Source organism: Artibeus jamaicensis, unplaced genomic scaffold (genome assembly GCF_021234435.1).
Source record: "Artibeus jamaicensis isolate MK-2021 breed Jamaican fruit bat unplaced genomic scaffold, CSHL_Jam_final contig_233, whole genome shotgun sequence".
Classification (NCBI taxonomy): domain Eukaryota; kingdom Metazoa; phylum Chordata; class Mammalia; order Chiroptera; family Phyllostomidae; genus Artibeus; species Artibeus jamaicensis.
The window spans coordinates 50,280,437-50,302,235 of NW_026521486.1; the positions used below are offsets into that span (position 1 = coordinate 50,280,437).

Below are 21,799 nucleotides of genomic sequence, written 5' to 3' on the forward strand. Positions count from 1 at the left end.
GCATTAGGCCAATGCACAGTGCCCCTGGGGCAAACAGGGTCCATTTTCCTATTTGGAAACTTATTCCTGTTAGAGAACTATAACCAAAGAGGATACGCTTCCCTTCTCAAGATTATGTCCAACAGAATTAATATTTGAAAGGCTTTTAAGGTTCTAGCTCACATATGGCAACTATAGTTTTTCCTCAACATTTTTAACAGCTTTGGTTATTTTTTTATTATTACTATTTTTTTAGTTTACAAATAGTGCAGTTGAAAAAATTTTGGTGTAGAGGTCCATGAATTTTAACACATGTATAGATTCATGTGATCCCCATGAAAATCAGAATATAGAACAGTCCCTTCACCTCAAAAAGCTCCCTGCTGCTGCCCCTTTGCAGTTGGAGTCGTTCTAACCCTTAAACCCCCAAAGTCCCTGCTCAATTTTCCATTCCTATGGTTTTGCCTTTTCTAGAATATTATATAAATAGAATCATACTACAGCATATAACTTTTTGAGATTGGCTTCTTTCATTCAACACAATACCTTAGAGATTTAACCCTGGTTGTTATATTTATCAGTAGTTCTTTTTTATTGCTGAGTAGTATTCCATTGTATGGTTACGTAACAGCTTGTTTATCCGTTCGTCTGTGGAAGGATATTTGAGATGTGTCCAGTTTCAAGTGATTATGACTAGTGCTGCTATAAACACTCATGTGCAGGTTTTTGTCTGAACCTTAATCTCATTTCTCAAACATATGTCCAAGAGTCGGATTGCTGGTAATAATATTGGGTGGGCCAAAAAAGTCTATATGGTTTTTTCCATAAAATAAATGACACATTTTTCATTTTCACCAATGACTTTATTGGTTTGGGTATTTTTAGTACGTCAGCTATGTCCCATATGGTATAACATGGATTGTTCTTAATTAATGTCTTGATTTGATTGCTATCAACTGCAACTGGTCTACCCAACCGTGGAGCATTGTCCAGTGAGAAATCGCCAGCTCAAAACTTTGCAAACCTCTTTTGACATGTTTGATCAGTCACAGCACCTTCTCTATACACTGCACAAATCTTTTTTAAAAATTTCAGTTGTGTTTTTATCTTTCTTGAAATAATAGAGCATAATATGCCTAAAATGTTGCATATTTTTGTCCATCTTTAATAAAATGGCTACACAAAAATTCACCCATTTTGATAAATTTTTTTAAATGCACACTGATATGATAGCAGTCATCAATCAAAATTGTTTTGAGTGACGCTGAAGACAACTAAGAGCTCCTAGAGCCATCTTATGGAAAAAACAAATGAATTTTTTGGCCAACCCAATAGTAAGTTTATTTTACCTTTATAAGAAACTGCCAAACAATTTTTCAGACTGGTTGTACCATTTTACATTCCCATCAGCAATGTATGAGAGTTGCTCCACATACTCATTTGCACTTGGTATTGTCATTTTTTTAAAGTTTATTTTATTGTGGTAAGAACACTTAATGTGAGATCTACCCTTAGCAAAATTTTAGGTGTGTAATACATCATTGTTGATTATAGGTACAAGGTTGTAGAGTGGATTTCTAGAGTTATTCATCTTACTTAACTGAAACTTTATGTCCATTGATTAGAGTAACCCTCATTTTGCCTTTTCCCCAGCCCTTGGCAACCATCATTCCACTTGGATTCTATGAATTTGACTATTTTAGAAAACTTACACAAGCAGAATCATGTAGTATTTCTGTTTTTGTGACTGGCTTATTACACTTAGCATAATGTTGCCAAAATTCATCCATGTTGTAGCCTGTGTTAAAATTTCCTTCTTTTTAAAGGTTGAATAGTATTCATTGTGTGTGTGTGTGTACCACATTTTAAAAATCAGTTCATCTACTGATGGACATCTGGGTTGTATACAGTCTTAACTGTTGTGAATAGCACTGTGATGAACATGGGAATGCTAATATCTCTCTGAGATCTTGATTCCAATTTCTTTGGCTACATACACAGAAATAGGATTGCTAAATCATATGGTAGTTCTATTTTTACATTTTTGAGGAAAGTCCATACTGTTTTCCATAACAGCTGCACCCTTTTGAATTCCCAGCAGGTGTGCAAGGGTTCCAAATTTCTTTAGATCCTCACAAAACACATTTTTTTTGTAATACCCATCTAACAGATGTAAGGTAATATCTCATTGTAGTTTTGATTTACATTTTCCTGATGATTAGTGACATTGAACATGCTGATGTGTTCCTTTTAAATTATATTTTATTGATTATGCTATTACAGTTGTCCCAGTTTTTCCCCCTTTGCCTCTGCACTCAGCACCCTCCCCCCACCAAATCCTTCAGGTAATCCCCACCCCTTTGTTCACATCCAAGGGTCATTCATTTAAGTTCTTTGACTACTCTATTTCCTGTATTTTACTTTACATCCCCCATCCCTATTCTGTGACTACCAAACTGTACTTCCCAATTTCTTGACCTATTCATCCATTACCTCAAATCCCCCCTCCCATCTGGCAACAATCAAAATTTTCTCCATATCCATGATTTTTTTTTGTTCTTGTTTCCTTTGTTTTGTAGATTCAGTTGTTGATAGGTATTGTTTATTGCCATTTTATTGTTCATAGTTTTGACCTTCTTTTTCTTAAATAAATCCCTTAAACTTTTCCTATAATAGTGGTGTGGTAATAATGAACTACTTTAGTTTTTTCTTGTCTGGAAAGCTCTTTATCTGCCCTTTGATTCTAAAGGTAGCTTTGCTGGGTAGAGCAATCTTGGCTGTAGCTCCCTGCTTTTCACAACTTTGAATATTTCTTGCCAATTCCTTTTAACCTGTAAAGTTTCTTTTGAAAATCAGCTGACAGTCTTATGGGAACTCCCCTGCAGGTAACTAGTTGCTTTTCTTTCCCTGCTTTTAAGATCCTCTCTTTATCTTTAACCTTTGGCATTTTAATTATGATGTGCCTTGGTGTGGTCCTCTTTGGGTCCAACTTGTTTGGGATTCTCTGTGCTTCCTTGACTTGTACGTCTATTTCCTTCACCAAATTAGGGAAGCTTTCTTTCATTATTTTTTCAAACAGATTTCCAATTTCTTGTTCTTCCTCTTCTCCTTTTGGCAACCCTATGATGTAAATGTTGGTACACTCAAAGTTGTCTCAGAGGCTCCTTACACTATCCTTGTTTTTTTGGATTCTTTTTTCTTCTTCTTATGATTGGTTGTTTTTTGCTTCCTTATGTTCCATATCATTGCATTGATTTTCAGCTTCTTCCATTCTACTGTTGATTCTATGTAAATTGATCTTTATTTCCATTAGTATATCCTTAATTTCTGCCTAGGTCTTTTTTATGCTGTTATGGTACTAAGTTCCTTGAGCATCTTTATAACTAGTGTTTTGGCTTGAGCATCTGATAAATTGTTCATCTCCATTGTGCTTAGTTCTTTTTTTTTTTTTTTTTTTTTTGAGTTTTGATCTATTCCTTCATTTGGGCCATGTTTCTTTGTTTCCTCATTTTAGCAGCCTCCCTGTGTTTATTTCTATGTATTACATAGAGCTGCTATGACTCCCTGTCTTGGTTATGTGGCCTTATGTAGTAAGTGTCCTGTAGGGTCCAGTGGCACAGCCTCTCAGATCACCCAAGTTGTATACTTGAGGTGCACCCTCCCTGTGGGCTGAGTACACCCTACTCTTGTAGTTGAGCCTTGATTGCTGTTAGCTGGTCAATGGGAGGAATTTACCCAGGCCAGTCAGCTGCAAGGACTGGCTGTGACTACTGACCACCAACCTCCACCCTTTGTGGAGCATAAACTGTGCAGGCACAGGGTGATGGTGTTGTGACGTGGTGTGTGGCTGTCCACTGGGTGCACAGGCGCTGGGGTTTCCCATGTGGTGCAGGCCAGTATCAGCCACCCACTGTGTTCCACCCCAGGGACACCCAGCATGAACTGCAGAGCAATCTGCAGATGGCTGCTACTTGTGCTGGACTTAGAAGTTCCCACATGAAGCCAAACTGTCATCCAAGCTGGTGGCTGCTAATGCTGGGCCTGGGGCTGCTTAGTCAGAGGTAGGAGGTCTGGAGGCTTACTGAGGCTGGTGGTCGCTTGTTTGAGAGGGTTTAGGGATATGTTAAGCCTGAGCCCAGACCAGCCATTCACATGGAAAAGCCATCGTTAACAGCTTGGGTGGGCTGTAAATTGGGTGGAGCAGAGCCTCAGGGATTCCTGGGGCAGAGAAAACTGTGTGAACCAGATTGTTGGAGTCTCAGATATGGCACCAGCCTGCCAGTTCTGTAGCTCAGTGAGAGGAGGGCTCAGAAAAGGAACATGGCCTCTGCCTGCCTTTCTGTCTGGGAGAAAGCTGTCCCCTGGCTCTTCCCTTGATGCCAGAGACTTCACTTGCTCCCTGTATGCCACTGATGCCTTTCAAGCTCCTACCCTAGTGCTGGAGCTCAAAGGGAGTGAGTCTGAGTAAGTTCGTGTGTTTGATCTTTAAGAGGAACTGCTTGGGACTCATTAGTTCCTTTAACCAACTCAAACCCTGCTGGTTTTTACAGCCAGAGGTTACAGGTAGTTATCTTCCTGGCACTGGAACTCTGGGCTGGTTGACCTGGTGTGGAACTGGGACTCCTTACTACTGAGATATGCCCCCTGGATTTTTATTGACCACATATGTGTGAATTGCACCAGCCCATTCAATGTCTCCGCATCTCTGTGTCTGGATGGATGTGGTTTCTTTAGTTCTGTAGTTGTCAGACTTCCATTCAACTCGATTTCTGACAGTTCTGAGTGATAGTTATTCTATATTTATTATAATTTTGATATGGTTGTGCAAGGAGGAGAGCCATGTTTACCTATGCCTCTTACTTGACTGAAGTCCCAGATTTTTAATTCTAGCTGTTTTAATAAGTGCATAGTGTTATCTCATTGTGGTTTCAATTTGCATATTCCTATCGTTTAATGATACTGAGTGTCTTTGCACATATTTATCGCCATTCATATATTTTTGGTGAAGTGTCTGTTCAAATCTTTTGCCTGTTTTTAAAACCATATGTGTGTTTTTAAAAATGATTTTATTTATTTATATTTAGAAAGAAGGGAAGGCAGGGAGAAAGACAGGGAGAGAAAGGTTGATATGTGAAAGAAACATCCATCAGTTACCTCTTGCTTGTGCCTCAACTGTGGACCAGTCTCACAACCCCCAACATGTGCCCTGACTGGGAATTGAACCAGTGACCTTTCGCTTTGTGGGATGATGCTCAACCCACTGAGCCACACCAATCAGGGCGGGTTATTTGTTTTTGTACTGTGAGTTTTGAGAGTTATTTTTTCTTTTTAATATATGTGGATACAAGTCTTTTATCAGATAAATTTATTGGATGTATTTTCTCCTGAGGTGTAGCTTTTCTTTTTCATCTCTTAACAGTGTTTTTTGTAGAGCTAAAGTTTTAAATTTTGATTAAGTCTAAATTGTCTAATATTTAGGGATCATGTTTTGATATAAGAATTCTTTGTCCAAGAACTCAAAAATGTTCTTTTTTTTTTCTAAAAGTTTTTTATAGACTTGGCTGGTGTGCCTCAGTGGATCGAGCACTGCCAACTGTGAACTGAAAAGTTGTCAGTTCAACTCCTGGCCAGGGCACACACCTGGGTTGCAGTCCATGCCAGCAGTTGGGGGTGTGCAAGACAATCGATTGATGTTTTTCCCCTTCTCTTCCCTCCTCCCTTCCCCTCTCTCTGAAAATAAATAAAATAAAACAAAATAAAATAAAAATAAAAAATGAAATAAAAGTTTTTTATAGTTGCACATTGTACATTTACATCTGTGATCCATTTTAGTTAATTTTTGTATGAATTATGAAATTTAGGTCAAGTTTCTTTAAAAATATTTTGTTGAGGAATTTGTATTTATGTTCATGTGGATATTGGTCTAGTTTTGTTTTTCTCTTGTGCTGTCTTCGTCTAGTTTTAGTATCAGGGTACTGCTGGTTTTATGAAAACAGAAAGTGTTTCTTTTAATATGAAAAGATATGTAAAATTTCTTCTTTAAGTACTTGGTAGAATTTTTAAGTGAAGCCACCTGAGCTTAGGGTTTTCTGTGTGTGAAGGTTTTTAACCACAAATTCTATTTCTTTAATAGATATATGTTATTCAGGTTGTCTGTTTCTTTTCTGGGTGAGTTTTGGTAACAGGCTTTCAAGGAATTGGTTCATTTCATCTTAAGTTCGAATATATATATCCATAGACTTGTTTGTTTTGTTATCCTTTTTATCCTTTTAATGTCTGTGGGTCTATAGTGATAATGCTTCTTTCATTCCTGATATTGATCATTTGTGTACAGTGGTCCCCCTTCATCTGTGGGGAGACATTATAAAGTGCCCCAGTGGGTGCCTGAAACTGTGGGTAGTACTGAACTCTACGTATGTATACTGTTTTTTCTTAAGAGTGCGTACCTATGATAGATAAAGTTTAATTTATCAATAAGGCACAGTAAGAGATTAATAATAATGAAGGATCATTATAACAATGCTGTCATAAGGGTCAATATCTTATTGTATTGTTAACCATTCTCGTGATGATGTAAGATGATAAAATGCCTTGTTAAGTTAAGAATTGTTGTCTATTCATTAAAGGAAGCACCTTATAGCTTTTCTTTGGCATCTCTGAATTGCCAGTATCACTACTCTTGCATTTTGGGGCCGTTATTAACTAAAATAAGGGATACTTGAACACAAGAGCTGTGATATCGTGACAGTAGATCGTATAACCAAGACGGCTACTAAATGACTCATGGGTGGGGAACATATACAGCTGGACAAAGAGATGATTCATGTACCAGACTGGATTGAGAGGGACTTGGTCAAGCTACTCAGAATGGCATGCAATTTAAAACTTATGAATTAGGACTTCAGTCAAGATGGATGTGTAGGTAAACATGCTTTGCCTTCTTGTCAGACCACAAAAGTATTACAACTAGACCTTAAAACAAATAATGCCCAGAACCATTAGAAAATCAAGCTGTGGGAGGTCCAACAATCAAGGATTTAAAGAAGCCACATTCATGCAGACAGGCCATGCTAAGAGACAGAGTCAAAGCGCTTACCTAATACACAGAAACAAACACAGGGAGACTGCCGAATTGAGGAGACAAAGGAACATCGCCTGGATGAAAGAACAGAGCAAAATCCCAGAAAAAGAACTAAACAAAACAGAGATAACCAGCCTATCAGATGCAGAGTTCAAAACACTGTTAATGGGGGCTCAAAGAACTCACTGAAAGCAGCAACAAAATAAAAAAGACCCAGGAAGAAATGAAGGTTACAGTAAATGAAATAAAGAAAAATCTGTAGGAAACCAACAGTGGGGGGATGAAGCTGGGATTCAAATAAACAGTTTGGTACACGAGGAAGAAATAATTGTTCAACCAGAACAGCAAGAAGAAACAAGATTTCAAAAAAATGAGGTAATGTAAGAAGCCTCTGGGACATCTCCAAATGTACTAACATCCAAATCATTTTGGGTGCTAGGAGGACAAGAGGAAGAGCAAGAAATTGAAATCTTATTTGAAAGAATAATGAAAGGAAACTTCCCTAATTTGGTGAAGGAAATAGCCATACAAGTCCAGGGAGCACAGCGAGTCTAAACAAGTTGGATCCAAAGAGAAGCACACCAAGACGCATCATAATTAAAATGCCAAAGGTTAAAGATAAAGAGAATCTTAAAAGCAGCAAGAGAAAAACAATTAATTATATACAAAGAAGTTCCCATAAGAATGTCATCTCATTTCTCAAAAGAAAGTTTGCAGGCAAGAAGGGACTAGCTAGAAATATTCAAAATAATGAAAAGCAAGGATTTACAACCTAGATTATTCTATCCAGCAAAGCTATCATTTAGGATAGAAGGACAGATGAAGTGCTTCCCAGACAAGGTAAAGCTAAAGAAGTTTATCATCATCAAGCCAGTATTACATGAAATGTTTAAGGGACTTACTATTTAAGAAAAAATAGGAGATCAAAACTATGAACATTAAAATGACAACAAACTCACAAGTGTCAACAACTGAATCTAAAAAACAAAAATAAAACAAAACAAACTAAGCAAACAACCAGAACAGAACAGAATTATAGATATGGAGATTATTTCAAGGTTTATCAGAGGGGGAGGGGGAAAGTGGAGGTAAGAGGTACAGGGATTAAGAAGCATAATTGGTAGGTACAAAATAGCAGGATGTTAAGAGTAGAATAGGAAATGGAGAAACCACAGAACTTATATGCACGATGAACTAAGGGGAAGGGATGCTGGAGAGAAGGAGTATACCAGGTAGAGAGGTGTAAAAGTAGAAAATTGGGACAATGGTAATAGCATAATCAATAAAATATATTTTTTAAAAAGCATTTCTTTGAATTTATTTTTGTTTACTCATTTTCTTAAATGTATGTTTTGTTTTGTTACCAAATTTGAGGAGTTTTCAGCTATTAGTTCTTCAGATATTTTTTTCCTGAACCATCTCTTTCTCTTTTCCTAATGGGTATTTGATAATACAAGTGTCAGACTTTTGGTATTGTCCAGGGGTCCTTGAAGCTCTGTTCTTTTTTTAAAAATTGTTTTCTCTCATTTGTTCAGCTTAGTTTTTCCATTTTCAAACCCACTAACTCTTCTATCATTTATTGAGTCTATTCAGTGAATTTTATTTATTTTTAAAAAGATTTTATTTATTTTTTAGAGAGAGAGGAAAGGAAGGAGAAAGAGAGCGACAGAAACATCAGTGTGTGGTTGCCTCTCACACTCCCCCTGCTGAGGACCTGGCCTGCAACCCAGGCATAGGCCCTGACTAGGAATCAAACTAGCGACTCTTGCTTCCCAATCCAGTGCTCAATCCCCTGAGCCACACCAGCCAGGGCTATTCATTGAATTTTAAAATTTATTATATTTTATATTTTTTGTATTATTATTAATTTTCTAGTTTAAATTGTTCTTTTTTTCTAATGTTCTATTTCTTTGTTAAGACTTTCTGTTTTTCCATTTATTTTAAAAGTATTTGCCTTGCTATGATCAGTGAAGCTCAGTTGGGCATCATCTGGCAAAGTGAAAGGTCGGTGGTTTAATTGTCAGTCAGGGCACATGCTTCGGTTGTGGACCAGTTCGTGGTAGGGGCATGTAGGTGAGAGGCAACCAGCTGATGTTCTGGCACATCAGTGTTTCTCTCCCCGTCTTTCTCCTTCCCTTGCCCTTGAAGCATGTTTATAATAGCTGCTTTAAAGTCTTTGTCTGATAACAGATATCTTGGGGTTGGTGTCCATTGGTTGTCTTTTCCCTTGTGAGATGTTGGGATTTCAGTTTCTTTGTATGCAGTTTCGATTTGTATCTTGGACATTTTGAATATTATGTTATGAGACTTTGGGTCTTATTTAAATCTTATATGTGTGTGTGTGCATATGTATATATATGCACACATATATGTATAAGTATGTAATAGATTGTATATATATATTTTAAAGCAGGCAGTCAATTCAGCTAGGTTCAGGTTGCAAGTACCTACCTGCCTTCAGTGGTCTGGGATTCAGTATGTTTGGTTTTCAAAGTATTTGCAGTGCATACACATTTAGTTTGCACCATGTTATGTACCAGCCAGTGGCCAGCCTCAGACCTGGGCAGTGGCATCAAAACCTTTGGTATGCTGTTTAGAGTCAGATACTTGTGTGTGCAACTTAGGGATGAGCCCTGTATTTCACATACAGCTTTTTGAGCTCCCTCTTCTTTCTTTTCTTCCAACTTTTCAGATCTATAGGGCTCTCCTTTCTGTTCTTCTTGCTAGAAGGCTGAGACTAATTGCTTTGCTTTGGCTTGAACTCTCCATGCTGAGGTTTCCCTTGGGAACCAAACGGTGAGAGGATAGGGAGAGAAATCAAAGCAATGAAGATTCCCTCTGTGCGCTTGGGATTTTCAGTTCCTCTGATTACAGAAAAGGTTTTTCTGTCAAGTTGCTGATGTCATTGCCACTGCTGCCTAATTGCCTTGGGGTAGGGGGAGAAAACAGAAAGAGAAAATAAAATCAAGGGATCTCCTCTACCCCCTTTGAATTTTAGGGACTCCCTTTCCTGCTGGTTTTACAATATTTTGAGTTTTTGTTTTTAGTGGACTTTGGTGGGAGAGACAGGGTAGAGTGGACTTATTCTGTCATAACTGGAACCAGAAACTTTGGTTATTTAATAAACACATGCTGAGAGAGGACCAAGGGTGGCAGGTAATCAATTCTGCAAGATGGAGTGGCTGGACCGATCTGCCTCAAGGTCCCTATGGGAGGAGACACCCTAAAGAAGGACTCCGGTGTTTTTGGTGCAGGACACTCCCTCTTCCACCCTTTTAATTTTTAAATTTAAATATAAAGTTTTTTTAATAGATAATAATTTCACTTAGTACCAAATTTGAAGGGAATACAAAGGAAATAGTTAAGTAAGTCTCCCTCACCGACCTATTCTCAGGCCACCCGGTCCCTTCCCCTGGGGGCAGCTACTTGCCAGTTTCCTGTGTATTTTTATGGAGATGTTCTATATATTGTCACAATAAAATAAGGATAAGTGTGTATCTATGAATAAAAATGGTAGTGTACTGAAAACACTACCCTATTACTTGTTTTCTCACGTAATATGTTGTAGACACCTTTCCATATCACTATCTACAGGCCTCATACTTGTTAGCTATTAATAATGCCATTGAATGAATGTACCATGATTTAGTTAATAAATCCTTTATTGATAGATGTTATTTAATCAATAAATGTATATTTATTCAGTAAATAAACATTTACTCCATCAATTTCAGTCCTTTGTTATTACAGGAAAGTTACAGTGAATATAATTGTATATATATTTTGCATAGGTAAGGCAATTTCTGTAGAATACATACCTGGAAGTGAAATTGCTGGGCTAAAGAGTTTGTATGTCCATTTAAAATTGCCAGATTGGCCTTTGCTGGTATGGCCCAGTGGATTGAGCACTGGCCTGAGAGCTGGAATTTTGCCAGTTTGGTTCCTGGTTTGGTCACATGTCTGGGTTGTGGGCCAGGTCCCCAGTTGGAGACATGCAAGAGACAGCCGATCGATGTTTTTCTCCCTCCCTTCCCCTGTCTCTAAAAAGAAATAAATAAAAATATTTTTTTAAAAAGTAATAAAAATTTCTGATTTTTAATAGCATATTGATATTTCATACAACTATAAATAATCCATCAAGTTTTTAAGCTTTGGTAAAGTGAGAAAACTAGAGTGAATTCTAATTCATACAATCTTTCATCTTTTTCTTCCTTAAAAAATTTTATTTATTATTTATTTTTAGAGAGAGGGAAAGGGAGGGAGAAAGAGGGAAGAAACATCAATGTGTGGTTGCCTCTCACATGCTCCCCACCAGGGACCTGACCTTGCAACCTAGGCATGTGCTCTGACTGGGAATCAAACCGGCAACCCTTTGGTTCGCTGGCTGGCACTTGGTCCACTGAGCCACACCAGCCAGGGCTTAAATCTTTTTCTAACTCTGGTTCTGCCAAGTCCTTTACCACAATTATATGAAATAAAAGAAAATTAATTAATTGGCATTTTCCTTTCCTCCTCCTTCTAATTCCAGTAAGAGACATGCCAGCAAGCTATGAAAAAACATTGTAAAATGACTAAATAGTAAACAGAAAAGGAAGGATATGACAGTCTGAGGATTTGGATGAACCGTTGGACAGTCAGTTCCTAATCCACAAATGTTGGTTTGGATTCAAGCCTTTCTTCTGAGGAACATTTTGTCTTTGCTCTCACCTATGCCACCATACTCACGTAAGTAGAAGAGGCAGGTGCAAGCTGATGTGGAACATAAGTCCTGCAAATATAGGGTCTGACACAAATAGCGCCCCTTTTTCATTACAAAATCATAAGCATAACAACATCACACTCAAGCACACCATATGACATTTTAGGTGAAATGTTCAAATTTAAACTATAAATTATTACACTCACATTATTATCCTGCCAAGCACACTCAGCAGGTCTTACTTCTGCCAGACCCTTTCTATATAATGATCTTTTTTTTTTCCTGATCCCTGAATCAGCACATGATGTGACAAAGTTTTGTGTAAGAAGCAGTCTTGGAGATACATGTAGTATTATGGAGACCAGTGATTTGTCATTTAGGGTTTTCTTGATGGGTTGTTTGAAATTAAAGTGTTCCTGGAAAATGTGAGATATGGATTTTTCAATATAGTAGGACATTTTCCTAATAATAGTTCTTATTACATCACTTCTGAGACCAGAAATCGGATCAGTGAGGTGCTTAAAATTTTTCATGTTTACATGGCTTTGATTGTGTTGGTTCCTGTTTCAAGTAATTTTAATAAATAAAATTAGGTGTAAACTTAATCTAAAGTAAGACTATTTTAAATGTAAATGGTGTATTTTTCCAAACAGGATCTTATTTAGATAAATTATTAAGTAATAAAACTGGTTTTTGTGGCTTTTCTAGTAGCCATCTTTTTAAATTGTTTATATATTTAACCTGATGTTATTTCAAAAATTAGTATGAACATGCATTAGTTTTTTTAAAGAAATACATACTGTAGAAAATACAAAACAAGGAAGTCATTGTCTTAGAAGGCTGTTGTGCACTTAGTACAGCAAAGTGATGATTATACAAAACACTCTTGGAGTTTCTCAGGTTCACATTTGCCTGTGAACCTGTTTCACATCAGTCAGAGTTTACAGAAGGCCCCACAGAGTGCGACAACATTACGGGGCAGACTGGGAGGGAGAAGCATGACCCTTCTAATGACTTGAGTGGAGCAGGCTTGATACCGAAGATACTGAACAGGGCTCACAGCGTATCCCTGGTCTTTCCTCAGATAGTGACTTTATAAAGGAATTCATTAGCTGAAAGACTGTCAAGAAACTTGTTATTGCTTAAATGCTGTATCTCTCACTTTTTGCCTTCATAAAGTTTGTGACCACCTGTGCTTAGCAAATAAAGCATATGAAGTGAGGGTGGCCCTTGCCAACCATAAACTTATCGTGTCTCCTGTATTATCTGTCCAGACTTATCTGTCCCTTTGGGTCTAGAAATTCCCTTTTGAATGCTGTTTAATGGACTTGGATTTAGAGATCAGAGTCTATGCTGTCATTACACATCTTTCCTAGAGGGCAGCCAATGAATTCTTAGAATTTTAAATCATTACCTTAAAAAATAGTACTTCTTTTCATTTATGAATACAAAGTGCATTGTACTGATGACTCCTTTCAAATAGTGTGCTCTCAAAAAATCTTTATTTTTTAAGATTGTATTTATTTTTAGGGAGAGAAACATCAATGTGTGGTTGCCTCTCATGTGGCCCCCATTAGGGACCTGGCCCACAACCCAGGCATGTGCCCTGACTGGGAATTGAACCAGTGACCCTTTGGTTCACAGCCTACGCTCAATCCATTGAGCTATACCAATCAGGGCTCAAAAAATCTTAATGGTAGGTGTGGGTATCAGGTGTTACTCCTCAGTTCTGATATCTTGTGCAGAACCTGTGCAACTGTTTGGCTACAGACTAGGACGTCACTATTGTCAGTTTATGTACACAGTGATGCTTCTTGGGGTAATTTAATATGGACATGAAGAAACTGGGGTAGTTCAGATTTCTTTAGTTTTGTGTCAGAAGCAATAACGAATTCAAGGAAGGAAGGAGCAGAGTTTCATCAACAGCCCTAGGCCTCTCATTGCCAGGCCAGGGTTCAGACCAGACAAGGTGAGAGTCCCAAGAGAGGCTGGAGTTCTGCTCCATGGGCAAGATGACCAGGGACACCCACCTACTCTTACCTGGAGTTGTGGGGTGGAAGGGAGGAGTCCTCAAAGAAAGAATATGTAGTCCTATACTTGGGATTATTTCTACCTTTAGTAAAGGAGCATCTGACCGTGAGTGTGCTGTGGAAAGCCAGTCTCTTTATCAATAACAGTATCCATACAATGGGTTCATTTTACAGGATAGTGTGTCAACTGCACGTTATTTTCTCTTTGTAAAAAATAATAGGATCCTATACTTTCACAGAGAAATCTTGCAAATAAAATTTTAATTAGTTAATTTTGCTCAGTTATTTGACCTTAGACGAGCATTAGATAATTTAAAAAATCAACTCTCTAGTTTGGAATAATTTTAGATTTCCAGAAGGTTGCGAAGACCTAGTTTCCCCTAATGCTAGCTAGCACCTTACACTACCATGGTCTGTTTGTCAAAACTGAGAAACCCATATCGGCACATTACTACTAAACCAGACTCCATTTGGATTTTCCTTTTTTTTTTTTACACTAATGTCCTTTTTCTGTTCCAGGCTGTAGTGCAGTATACCACATTGCACTTAGTCATCACGTCTCCTTAGTCTCCTCCAGGCTGTGATAGTTTCTTAAGTGTCTCTTTGTTTTATTTTATAACCTTGGCAGTTTTGAGGAGTACTGGTGAGGTATTGTGTAGCCTCTCCCTCAATTTGGGTTTATTGAAGACTTTCTCATGGTGAGACAGGGTTATGATTTTGAGGAAGAACACCTTAGAGGTTAAGGTAGTATTTGCCAGATTTCTTCATTGTAAAGTGACTCTTTTCCCCTTCTCCATATTGTATTCTTTGGAAATGAGTCACTAAGCCCAGCCCACACTTTGGGGAGGAGGGGTGAGGATTAAACTCCACCTCCTGGAGAAGTATCTTACATGTATTGCTTAGAATTTTGTAAAGCAGGATTTCACTCCTTCTACCTGTGTGTTTATTTAACGTCATTAATTTTTGTCAGTGTGGACAAATACATAGAGTCATCTGTCTACCACCCTGGTACTGTATGGAACAGTTCCAGCACCATAGAAATTTCCCTGTGCATTTTGTTGTAGTCAGCCACCTCCCACCACCCTGTCTTTAGACACCACCAATCTGTTTTCCGTACCTATAACTCTGCCTTTTCCAGAATGTTACATAAATGGAATCATACAGTATGTAGTCCTTCATTTACCAAAATGTATTTCAGATTCATCTATATTGTTGTATGAACCAATAGCTTCTTCCCTTTTTGTTATATTCTGTGGACATACCACAGTTTGTTTATCTGTTCACCTGTTGACAGACGTCTTGGTTGCTTCCAGTTTAGTATATTTGTAGGTAAAGCTACTATAAACATTTGTGTACAGGTTTTTAAAAAATATAGTTTTTAGTGTGCTTGGCTATTTAGCAATTGTTGGGTCATATTGTAGTTTATATCTAACTCTACAGGAAACTGACAGATTGTGCAGCATTTGAGTTTAACCACCCACTTGGGGTTTTGTTTCGTTTTGTTTTTTGGGGGGCAGAGGGGAAAATTAATAACTGGTAAGATTCAGGCTTGTAAAAGTTCAACTAATTGGTCTGGTTGGTGTAGCTCAGTGGATTGAGCACTGACCTGTGAACCAAAGGGTCACTGGTTTGATTTCCAGTCAGGGCACATGCCTGGGTTGTGGGCCAGGCTCTCAGTAGCAGGGTGCATGTGAGAGGCAACCACACATTCATGTTTCTCTCCCTCTCTTTCTCCTTCCTTTCTTTTCTCGGTAAAAAAATAAATAAATAAAATGTTCAAAATAATTCAACTAATTTATGTACAATTCAGCTCAGTGAGTGACTGCTATATATATAGCATTAAATTTGGTGAGAAGAGGACACAAGAGCTCATAATACGTCTTTGGAGTTTGCTGTCTCATGGGGAAGGTGAGATTTTATAAGCAGTGGTGGAAGCCAGCAGTTAGGATTAGGCTGAGATGGTTCTGGTTCTTTGTATCTGGTGGCATTGGTAGTTGTAGAATCCCATTGATTTGTGCCTGGGGCCTTCATTTATAAAGGTGACTGAGTGACAACATGGTGAGGTAGTGAAACTTCATTAAAAAATGGTGAAGTAAATCAAGCATGTATTATTTTTTTGGTTGAAGATTAATCTCTGTTAATTTGTTATTTTAAATATTAGTAATACTTAAATTAATAAGATGTTACCTATGAGAGAAAAATACCCTTGTGTTTAAATTTAAAATGCATGATTGAGTAAGAGGTTTAGACTTATAAGTATGGGAACATGAGACATTAAGAACTAATCATACTGGTATTTTAAATTAAACTTGTGAGGGTTAAGTTGTTAGACAGTTGAAGTACTCTAGAAAGAAAGAATCATTGAAAATTTGTGAATGCAGTTTAAAACATTCAGAGAGTATAATTTGCGAAGCCCCCCTTAAAAATAATTCTTGAGCTCTGGCTCATGTGGTTCAGTGGCTTGAATGCTGGCCTGTGAAACAAAAGGTCTTTGGTTTGATTCCCAGTCAGGACACATGCCTGGGTTGCAGGCCAGGTCCCCAGTGGAGGCTGCGGGAGAGGCAACCACATATTGATGTTTCTCTCCCTTTCTCTTTCTCTAAAAATAAATAAAATAAAATCTTAAAAAATAATTGTTGAAATGTGCTTATGAGAAGTAGATTTGTGAGTCAAACTTTAATTCTTAAGAGAAAAAGAGGAATTTGATTAATAAAAATTCAAAAGGAAGCCATGGCTGGTGTAGCTCAGTGGATTGAACGCAGGCCTGTGAACCACACGATCCCAGTTTGATTCCCAGTCAGGGCACATGCCTGGGTTGCAGGCCATTTCCCAGCAGGGGACTTATGAGAGGCAACTGTACATTGATATTTCTCTCCTTCTCTCCTTCTCTCTCTTCTCTGTCTTCTCTTCCTTCCCCTCTAAGGATAAATAAATAAAATCTTTTTAAAAATTCAAAAGTAAAAATGTATTCTTGGGTTGGCCAAAAAGTTTTTTTTCTTTTACCATAAGATGACTCTAGTAGTGCTTAGTTGTCTTTAACTTTGTTCAAAATAGTTTTTTTTAGATTGTATTGTGACAGCTGTCATATCAGTGTGCATTAAAAAAAAATCAAAATTGGCAAATTTTTGTGCAGCCATTTTAATATTGAAGATGGAAGAAAATATGCAACATTTTTAGCACATTGTGCTTTATTATTTCAAGAAAGATGAAAACACAACTGAAACACAAGAAAAGATTTGTATAATGTATGGAGAAGGTGCTGTGACTGATTGAATATGTCAGAAGTGGTTTGTGAAATTTCTTGTTACTATTGACATTTTGGCCAAATAATTCTTTGCTATGGGGCTGTCTTATGCATTGGAAGATGTTTAGCAGCACCCCTGGCCTCTGCCAATTAGAAGCCAATAGTGGTAGAGAGCCAACATACTCAAAATATCCAAATTGATAAACTTAGTGATGAAAATGAAAAGTTTGTCTTTTACTCCACAAAAAAACTAAATATGTAGACTTTTTGGCCAACCTAGTTGGCCAATCAATTCAACCTAAAAGAAGAATTGATTACTTACATTTCCCAAGAGGTGGTTGTGTACCATGCCACACAGGCCACAGGGGGAAGTACCCAGTTTGGTTTCGAGGAAGAAGGAATGAGGGGAAAGTATGGCCCAGAGCCTTGATTGTGTTTTCCAAGGGAAAGGCAAGGCATGGCTGGGGATATGGTTTAGGGTTGGCTAGTTTGAGTAATTCCAGTGGGCTTTGGGCATTAGGGGCTGTTTCTGGTTGTCTGGAAGCTGGCCCTGGGTTCATTTAGAGCAGGCGGTGATTCAGAGCCTGGGCCCTGGATGGCAGGGCTGGTATAAATAGTTCTGGCCGTTTGTTGTTTTGCCCCTGTGATTAATTGGATGCCAAATAGACAAATGGATAATCTAAGAAAACACAGAATAGTAACACAAACTTCCTGAAAAGAGCTCTGTTTACTAGTTGAATAATTTAATTCAATACAGCGTTGACTGCCTACTTTGGAACAGGGACATAAAAATGCCTGAGATGGGGTCTTTGCCCTCAAGGAGCTCATGATATGTCAGGAAAACCAGATTCATTTACTAAGTAAACATTTATTGAACATCTACCAGGTTCTAGGCACTTGCAAGTCTCTGAAGATAAAGGGTTTAATCTAGCAGATAGAAAGTTCTTAACCAAGTAGGGTACATTTGTATCGCTTACAAACAATAATATTTAATATAAAAATATTGGTTTGGTCAAAAAGTTCATTTGTTGTTTTTTTTTTTTCATTAAGATGGCTCTAGTAGCTCTTAGCTGTCTTTAACTTCATTTGAAATAATTTTGTTAGATTGTATTGTGACAGCTGTTATATCAGCATGCATTTTAAAAAAATCACTTTTCCTCTCCCACAATACCTTGCACTCTTTCTTTCCAACCTGGGCCTGGCATTATGGCTCCCACAAAGAAGGGTGGTGAGAAGAGGGGCCATTCTGCCATAAACGAGGTAGTGACCAGAGAGTACACCACCCACACCCACAAGCACATTTGTGGAGTGGGTTTCAAGAACATGTGTTTTGTGTGTGTGTGTGTGTGTGTGTGTGTGTCCCCTCCCCCCAAGCACTCAGATCCAGCAGTTTGCCGTGAGCGCAGTGGGAACTCAGGTGTGCACATCGACAAAGCCGTCTGGCCCAAAGGAGTAAGGAATGTCCCTGCTGTATCTGGGTGCGGTTGCCCAGACAACGTAATGAGGATGAAGATTCACCAAACAAGCTCTGCATGCTGGTTGCTGACATACCTGTCACCACTTTCAAAAATCTACAAACAGTTAATGTGAGTGAGGACTAACTGCTGATTGTCAAATATTAAGTTATAAAACTGACAAAAAATTATCAAAAGTGGTGAGTTTTTGTGTAGCTATTTTAGTATTGAAGACAGAAGAAAATATGCAACATTTTCAGCATATTGTGCTTTACTATTTCAAGAAAAGTAAAAACTCAACTGAAACGCAAAAAGATTTGTGCAATGTATGGAGAAGGTGCCGTGACCGATTGAATGTGTCAGAAGTGATTTGTGAAGTTTGTGCTGGAGATTTCTCACTGGAGGCTGCTCCATGGTTGGGTAAACCAGCTAAAGATGATAGCAGTCAAATTGAGACATTAATTGAAAACAATCATTGTTACACCACTTGGGCAGTAGCCAGCATACTTGAAGTAATTCAAACCAATCAAATTATTGGTGAAAATGTGTCTTTTATTTTATAGAAAAAACTAAATGAACTTTTTGGCCCGCCCAACACGTCCTCTTATTTCGCTGTGTTTCCTGTTTCCCTCCACCCCCCAGTCTTTAGTTTTTTTCTGGATACACATGTAGATTTAGAGGACCTTAGATAGTGGATTCGAGTTTTCATATTCATTAAAAATATAAGCAAATGCATAAGATTGATAGATTTTAAGGATATGGAACAGATACATTAACTCAGAAAGCTCTCATTTTTACCATTGCACCTAAAAAGCAGTAGTGGGGGAAGTAGCATAGTTACAGGCGTGTAGCTGAAGGACTGCGGGGAGGAGGGGCTGTGGGGGAACCGTAGGGGCTGTGAGGAGAGAAACCGGGATGTAGGGGTCAGGAGGTTGGTTCTAGTGTTGGTTCTGTTGTTAATGTACATTTTGGGCAGATGTCTTCCTTTTTTAGAGAATGGGGTTGATGATTACAACTTGCTCTACGTATTTTGTCGCTGAAGGTGAAATGAGATAATAAAGAAGACTTGAGGTGCAATACAAATATAAGGTATATTATAATGCCTTATACATAAAAAGCCTCAGAAAATATTGGGGGAATGAATGGATATATATCTCTTTTTTTCTTTTGTTTCTTTTTTAAAAAGATTTTATTTATTTGTCTTTAGGGGGGAAGGGATGGCGAGAGGGAGAGAAATATCAGTGTATGGTTGCCTCTTGTGTGTCCCTTGCTAGGAACTGGCCTGCAACCCACGCACGTACCCTGACTGGGAATTGAACTGTGATCTTTTGGTTTGTAGGCCCTCACTCAACCCACTGAGCTACACCAGCCAGGGCTTTCTTTTGTTTCTGACCTTCACTCTAAGAAATGAAAACTAAGGGAGTTTGATACTATTTTCTGAACTTTACTATCATCTATAGCTGTAATTTAGTAATTATGTGCTTTCGTATATTTAGTGACTGTTTTGAATGAGTTAGTCTTGGCACTTCAAGGGCAGTAACTAAAGTGTACACATATTTTCTGTGTTATAGGTCCAGGGTACAAGGTACATTATAGGTGGTCAGTAAATATTTGTTGATTGATTGATACTTGTTGAAGGTTTAGCATATCTAAATAAAACCTTTGGGGACCAATTCTAAAGCAGAATATATGCAAGTAACTGAGAAGTTGGTATGCAGACTAAGAGAGATCATCATGGAATGGAGATAGTAAAAAAGATTTGATAGAAGGTTTGAGGGTGACCCTAATACAGACCTTAAAGATACTTAGGTTTAGTTTGGGAAACAAAAGAAAGGCATGCCAGATGGAGGGTTAGAGGGAGGAATGAGACTGGTGTACTAGAAGGTGAGTGAGTGGTAGAACAATAGTAAAGGTCGGATTGGTAAGGCTTTAAGAATAATTATTTTGAAAGACTTTATTTATTTATTTCTAGAGAGAGAGAGGGAGGGAGAAAGAGAGGGAGAGAAACACCAATGTGTGTGATGCATTGATTGGTTGCCTCTTACACGCCCCCAAATAGGGACCTGGCCTGCAACCCAAACATGTGCTCTAATGGGGAATTGAACCAGCAACCTTTTGGTTTGCTGTCTGGTGCTCCATCCACTGAGCCATACCAGCCAGGGCAAGAATAATTTTAAAAGTGCAGTTATTCACTCTAGCTATCAGAGTCAAGCAAACAACCTTCAAACTTTGTTCAGAAGTCAGTCCTTGTCATTGTATGGAATAGTTCTTTAAGGTGGAGATTTAATGCTCACAAAGCCTCTTGCTTTTGCAGAGCCAGTTTCTTCCTAGGCTGCTGATGTCATGAACAATATAATCCAGGTAGAGGGTCAGAGGTTTTTGAGACATTTTGTAGTCCAGCTAAGCAGATAAATCAGGAATTTGCAGCCTTTTATGGACATGTGCCAGTTTGGGTTACTTTCCTTCTATGGATAAAGAGGATTCTTGCTGTGTAGGGATTCTCAGAAGCTGGGGTTGGGGGGTGGGACAGTGTGTGACTGCATACTGGTCCCCAGGTGTAGGTGGCTGGTTGAGACTGTTTAAAATAGGAAGAAGAATTGAACATGGGTATCCACAGGCTTGTGTTTGTGTGGGCTAGCAGTGGCACATCACCTTTAAAGTAAAAGTACTTTTTTATAGCAGTTGGCAGGTACCCACCTCCTTTGTGTTCACCATCATCCTAGTTATATATTAGTAAGTACTGATTACATACTCTTAAGTACTAGTTTGGATGATGTTTTTACTGGAAGTCTGGGCAATGCAATGTACACAGGTTACCTGCTCTTGAGAATTTCAGTAGAGAACTCTTAATCCTGGATAAATTTAAAAACATATATAGACAGTTGTATAAATGTCCACCAATTATGTTTACTATGTAAGATATGGTAACTATCTTCTGAGTTTGAAGAACTGCCACGCAGAACAGGGATTTGACTACTGTTTGACCTCAAAGAGTTAGCATTAAGGCTGCTCGGTGAAAGACTGAGAGTTTGAGGAATACACTTATTTGTTAACAGATGAAATGGGCTGCCTCAGGTCAAAGTTCTCTGTCTGCCATATGTATTGTAGCAGAGGCTGTTGTTCTTTGGTAATTTAAAAAGAATTGCAAGTGTCCTCTTGTGTGGTTGGGCTATTGGGGAATCTCAGCCTTGTCACTGTTGACATTTTGGACCAGGTGCTTGTCGGTGGGGGGTTGTGCTGTGCACTGTTGGGTGTTTAGCAGCGTCCCTGGTCTACCACTAGATGCCAGTAGTTCCCCCTTCCCCCAAGTCG

At 38.3% G+C, this 21,799-nt stretch overlaps 1 protein-coding gene and 1 pseudogene across 5 annotated transcripts in view; both read left to right on the forward strand.

Annotated features, from left to right (window-relative positions):
• Positions 1-21,799, forward strand: part of SCN8A (sodium voltage-gated channel alpha subunit 8) — a 201,257-nt gene that overhangs the window by 13,686 nt on the left and 165,772 nt on the right. The window lies entirely within an intron of this gene.
• On the forward strand, positions 18,240-18,634 carry LOC128626834 (60S ribosomal protein L31-like; annotated as a pseudogene).